The sequence below is a fragment of the Chenopodium album genome, chromosome 7, assembly GCF_948465745.1.
Source record: "Chenopodium album chromosome 7, dcCheAlbu1.1, whole genome shotgun sequence".
NCBI classification, from domain to species: domain Eukaryota; kingdom Viridiplantae; phylum Streptophyta; class Magnoliopsida; order Caryophyllales; family Amaranthaceae; genus Chenopodium; species Chenopodium album.
The window spans coordinates 4,753,140-4,759,287 of NC_137840.1; positions in this window are offsets into that span (position 1 = coordinate 4,753,140).

The following is a 6,148-nucleotide window of genomic DNA, read 5'->3' on the forward strand; positions in this document are numbered from 1 at the left end:
TCATCTGAGCTGAAAGATTTAGAGAGCCAGCCGAAAAAGAAAAAGTCTGGAACCCCTTCTGATATAGACAGCAGGCCAGAAAACGAAGAGTCCATCCCCACAGCAATGGAGCTGGACCAGCAGACCGAAACGGTCGAGTTGACCGAGGGAGACGCTGAAAAGTGTGTTACAATCGGGCTGGATCTTGATCCGAAAGTCCGCGTTGAGCTCATCCAACTCCTTCGGGACAACCGAGATGTGTTTGCTTTCTCGGCAGCTGACATGCCCGGGATAAGTCCAGACCTCATCTCTCATAAGCTTAACGTCAACCCAACATGTCGTCCAGTTAAGCAAAAGAAGCGGAATTACTCCGCAAATAAGAACCGAGACATCGCAGCCGAGGTAAAAAAGTTGCTGGATGAAGGCTTCATCGAACCCTGTCAGTATCCAGAATGGCTGGCCAATGTGGTGATGGTTCAAAAGGCAAATGGCACCTGGAGAATGTGCGTTGACTTCACGGACCTAAATAAGGCATGTCCGAAGGATTTCTATCCCTTGCCGAGGATCGATCAGCTAGTCGATTCGACAAGCGGCCATGCTTTGCTTAGTTTCATGGACGCATTTTCTGGTTATCATCAGATCTTCATGCACCCCGACGACCGAGCAAAGACGGCATTCGTCACGAACGCCGGGGTTTACAATTACAAAATGATGCCCTTTGGATTCAAAAATGCGGGGGCAACATATCAAAGGATGGGGGACCAAGTTTTCGCCGATCAGAAAGGCCGAAACATGGAAGTCTATGTCGACGATTCTATCGTCAAAAGAAAAAAAGACGAAGACCATGTTAAGGACCTGGCGGAAACTTTCTCCACACTAAGAAAGCACCGGATGAAGCTGAATCCGAAGAAGTGTGTCTTCGGCGTGAAGTTAGGGAAATTCCTTGGGTTCATGGTCAGCAAAAGAGGGATTGATGCCAATCCCGCTAAGGTGCAGGCAGCGCTCGATCTTCACGAGCCGAAAACAAAGAGGGATGTTCAGCGGCTCACCGGAAGAATGGCAGCCCTCTCGAGGTTCATCTCCAGGGCCTCGGACAAGGGGTTACCTTTCTTCAAAGCCCTGAAACTCCCGAAAACAAATGAGCTCGTTTGGGAGGACGAGCAAAGGGAAGCCTTCAAGCAGCTTCGGGAGCATTTAGCTCAACTTCCGACACTGGCTAGCCCAGTAGAGGGAGAGTCCTTGTACTTATACGTGGCTGTCAGCCCAGCCACCATCAGTGCAGTGCTGCTGAGGGATGAAAATAAAGTTCAGCAGCCGATCTACTTCGTCACCCACACTCTGACGGATGCCGAGACCCGCTACCCCTTACTCGAAAAAGTTTCTTATGTAGTGGTGGTAGCTGCTCGGAAGTTAAGACCCTATTTCGATTGCCATCAGATAGTGGTCCTAACTGATCAGCCGCTGGAAAAAGTTCTCGGCAAAGTTGAAAAATATGGTAGGCTGACCAAATGGGATTTTGAGCTCATGGAATTCAGCATCAGCTACCAGCCGAGAGCGGCCATAAAGGCCCAAGCTCTGGCGGACTTCCTGGCCGAATGCTCGTACCAGGAGACGCTAGATGATGAAAAGAAAACCTGGACCGTTTTCACGGATGGATCCTCCACCGTAAATGGTTCGGGGGCGGGGGTGGTTATAACCTCTCCCGAAGGCAAGTCCTTTGAGTATGCACTAAAATTTTCATTCAAAGCTTCGAACAACGAAGCCGAATATGAGGCGGCGATCGCCGGCCTAGAATTGTGCATCTCGTTGGAAGCCGAACATGTTTGTCTGAGGACAGACTCTCAGCTAGTTGCATATCAGATTGGTGGCAGTTACGAGGCCAAAGAGCCCTCGATGATAGCCTATCTTGCCAAGATCAAGTCAGTTATTGCAAAGCTGAGAACTTTTGAACTTCAACTGATCCCAAGGGGCCAGAATGCACAAGCCGATGCACTCTCCAAACTTGCTAGTTCAACTCTCACTGAGCTGAACCGATCCGTTTATGTGGAGGTGCGCCGAGAAAGAAGTGTTGACGAAGCACATGAAGTGTGCTGCGTCGACCAAGAGCCAAGCTGGATGGATTCCATCCTAGCTTTCAAGCTTCGGGGAGAAATTCCCGGAGACAAAATTTTGGACTCCAAGTTGAAGCGAACCGGTTCAAGGTTCATTGTATTTAAGGGGGAACTTCTGAAGAAATCCTTCTCAGCCCCATTGCTGAAATGCGTGGGTCCGACAAATGCAGATTACATCCTTCGAGAAATCCACCTCGGCATCTGTGGGAACCAAATTGGGGGAAGGACCCTAGCCCATAAAGCACTAAGGGCAGGGTACTATTGGCCTACCATGATCTCATACGCTAAGGAGCTGGTCAGAAAATGCGAAAAGTGTCAAAAATTTGCACCAGTCATCCATCAGCAGCCCAGGAGCTTCAGCCCGTGCTGAGCCCACTTCCATTTGCCCAATGGGGATTGGACATCCTGGGCCCATTTCCGGATGCCGCACACCAGAAAAAGTGGCTGGTAGTCGGTGTTAACTATTTCAGCAAATGGGTCGAGGCCGAAGCAGCCTCGAACATTACAGAGCAAACTGTCAGGAAATTCATCTGGCAGAATATCATCACTCGTTTCGGCATCCCGAAAGTGTTTGTTTTGATCATGGAAGGCAATTTGACAATCTACCGCTGATGCGGTATACAGATCAGTTCGACATCAAACTGGCATATTCAGCGGTATGCCACCCGCAAAGTAACGGACAGGCCGAAGCTGCAAATAAACAGATTCTTAATGCCCTCAAGAAGAGAGTGGAGGATCAAAAGTCCAAGTGGCTAAAGGAACTCCCAGGAACTCTCTGATCCCTTCGGACAACCGAAAAGGAAGCCACGGGCCATTCACCCTTCGAATTGGTGTACGACGCCGAAGCCGTTCTCCCAGTGGAAATCGGTTCTGAGAGCCTGCGAGTGCACCACTTCTCGGCTGAGAATGAGCAACTTATGAAAGAATCTCTCGATTTCGTTGACGAAGTAAGAGACTCAGCCCGAGTCAGAATGGCAGCATACAAGCAGAGAATCAGCAAATTTTACAACCGAAGAGTTCAGGCGAGGCCTCTCAAAATTGGAGACCTCGTCCTTCGGAATGCTGCTGCAGTTCAGAAAAGCCGAATTCATGGGAAACTCTCAGCTGCTTAGGAGGGACCCTATGAAATCTATGATGAGCTTCAGCCGGGAACATACCGACTTCGGCAGTTGGATGGAACTGAGCTGAAAAATCATTGGAACGCGAATGTACTTAAGAAATATCATGTGTAAACCCTTCAGGGCAGAACAATCCTTGTAAGTACATTTTGAATTATTAATGAAAGGCCTCCGAGCCACTATTTTCTACAAACATTTGCAATCTTTACTCTTTCATTTTTTCTTTATTCTATCTACTCTTCAAGGGTTTCCTTCGGCCCTGTCCGAAACCTTCGCCCTCAGAGCATCAGGTTTCGGATTGCTGATAAACTCGTCTTTTTAAAGAGCATCGGTCTTTCAGCTGAGGCGAAAACCTCAGTAAGACTTGTTCTATAAGGCAATGAGTCCATGGACAAATCTGGGATATTGCCTTAACTGAGCCTTGTATCCCAGAAAGCCATTATTTGAAACACTGCCTTCAGCTGGCCCTGTGTTTGAGATATCCATTTTTTCAGATAGACAGAAAATCAAGAGCAATAGCATAACTAATAGAAAATAAACAAAGTAACGAAAAACAATCTCAGAAATCTGAAGATCAAGTCTTCAAATCTCTGGGGGGGGGGGGCAAGAAGCACCACAGGTGCAGACTGCCTCAGCTGAGAACTTCAAACCGAAGCTTTGTACTTGACAATTTCAAATCAAATCAAAGTCAAATCATCATCATAGATGAAAGCAATCCAAGTATGCAAGCATGCAAGTTCAAAATCAAGGTAATAAGAGGAAAACATCAAGTTCATAGATGAAAATTATGCTCGGATTACGAGCCACAGACATAAGTGTCAAAGTACTTGGAAAGGAAATATCGGCAGTGCCCACAAGCGGAAAATAACAGCCGCCAAAATGCGTACAAGGCAAAAAATAAATAGTTTGTACACTGAGGCGAGCTGAAGCAAAAACAAAGGCAAAAAACATTCAGAAGCGGCATCTATCATTTTAAGAGCACGTTGACCCGCAAGATTCTGAAGAGGACTGCTCGAGTCCTTAGGCTTCAGCTGAAGGGTCAGGCCTCCCAGCAATGTTGGAGTCCAGCGCGGCATCAACTCCAGCTGTAGAGGAGGCGGGCTGAACTTGAGCCTGGGCTTCATCTTCCTTCATCTCAGCCTCCTCGGCCGCAGCATCCTCAGCTTGGAGGCGGGCCAGCAGATCGACCTCAGCCTGGCTAGCTTGTTGCACATGAGGATCCTGGGGGTCTTCAGCCCAGATTTCGCATTGATACCAATCCAGGTCAGGTGCAGCATGGAGAGCCAGTCTTCGAGCCACCCCATAGCCGTTGAGGTAGGCAGTCGAATACTCCTCCTGGGAGTAAACCCTGAGGGCTAGCTCAGCCTCAGCATCGGCCAGCTTCTTTTGGACCTCCTCCAAGGCCCTTTGGGAAGACTCCTGCTGCTCCTTCAGCTTAGCCTCGGCATCAGCAAGCCGCTGCTCGGTCTGTTCAGCCTTGTCCTGGACTTGGGAAAGCTTTTCCTCCTGATTCTTCAGCTGAACCTCTAAGCTGGTGATGCTCTGCCTCTGAGACTCCAGATGGACTCCGGCCTCGACCAGCTCGTTCTCCCTGCTTTCACAGGCTTGGCGATGACGGTTGGCATCAGCCTCCAAGATCTTGATCTTCTGCCGAGCTATCTCTTCTCGAGCTAACACTTGAGATTGAACCTCAGCGTCAATTTTTTGCTGGATCTTGGCTTTGAGGCTTTTGACATCAACCGCGCCGAACGCTTTGAGCAAGGCCTCTCCCTCGTCCATCTGAGGCAGGACGTCCTTCTCCATTTCATCACAGAAAGTGTTGAAGGAGTCAACCACAACCTTGGCCTTGTGCTCAGCGCTCTCCTGCTTCAGCTGAGCGAGTTTTGCCTCTGCTTCAGCGATGTCTACCCTCTCTTGAAGCGCGTCAATCATCTCACAGGTCAGAGTATGATTGTAGACAACCTGCAGAATCGGGGTTCAATTCAAGGTAAATAAAATTACAAGTAAATGAAGCGAACTGGAACTGCTGAAGGTGCGAATTTTTTTTCACATACCTGCATCAGCAGCCTTTGGTTGTCTCTCGCGGGATCTAGGACTGAGGGACCAGCGGCAATTCCAGCGGTTGCCTGAACAGACCACTCTCGGACTTGCTCCATTTAAGATAATTCGGAGCAACCGCCGAAATAAGCCTCAGCGCTCTCTCCATGTTTCCCCCAGATTTCGGCCCTAACACCAGCTGGGATGGAGCACTTCTTGGCTGAGAACCCCATGTCCCTAGACTGGAAGGATTTGAAAGAGGGGAACGAAGTTTATGGAACTTCGTCTGCTTTTTCGGGCTCAGTCGTTGCCCCTCCTTCAGCATGGTCCCCCTCAGTCTGGACCCTTTCAGCCTCCCCAAGAGGTTGACTTGTCAAGGCGTCAACCTCTTGCTGGATCTCAGCAGTGATGCCCCTAGGGGCCTCGTCTTCAGCAGCAGCCGCCTTTTCGGCTGCTTTAACAACTTCGTTCTCAGGGAGCTCAGTAACACTCTCCTTGTTAGAAACCGCCTCAGGAACCCCCTCCTTTGGGTTAGGAGTTCGCTGATCCACCTCCATGTCGTCAGCAGGAGGAGGTGGTGGAGGGGTCCTCGGCGGTGATGAATTGGTGGTGGCGGCTGAGTCGGGGGCGGAGGACCCCCTGTACCTCTGGGAACCCTGCTGGCGGCAGGCTCCCTTATTACGACGCCAGGCATCGGCCTCAGCGTAAAATCTCCCGGACCCACTACAGGTGGGCCCGTTCTTCTTCTCTTCCTCTGTTCCAGAGGTTGATCATCCATGTCGTCAGAATCCGAAGAGTCAAGTTCTGAAAGATCGTCTGACGACTGTGGAGCCTTCCCCCCTCTCCTTCTGCCCTCTTCCTCATACTGCAGAAGTGGGGAAGCAAGAAGGGATCAGCTAAAAA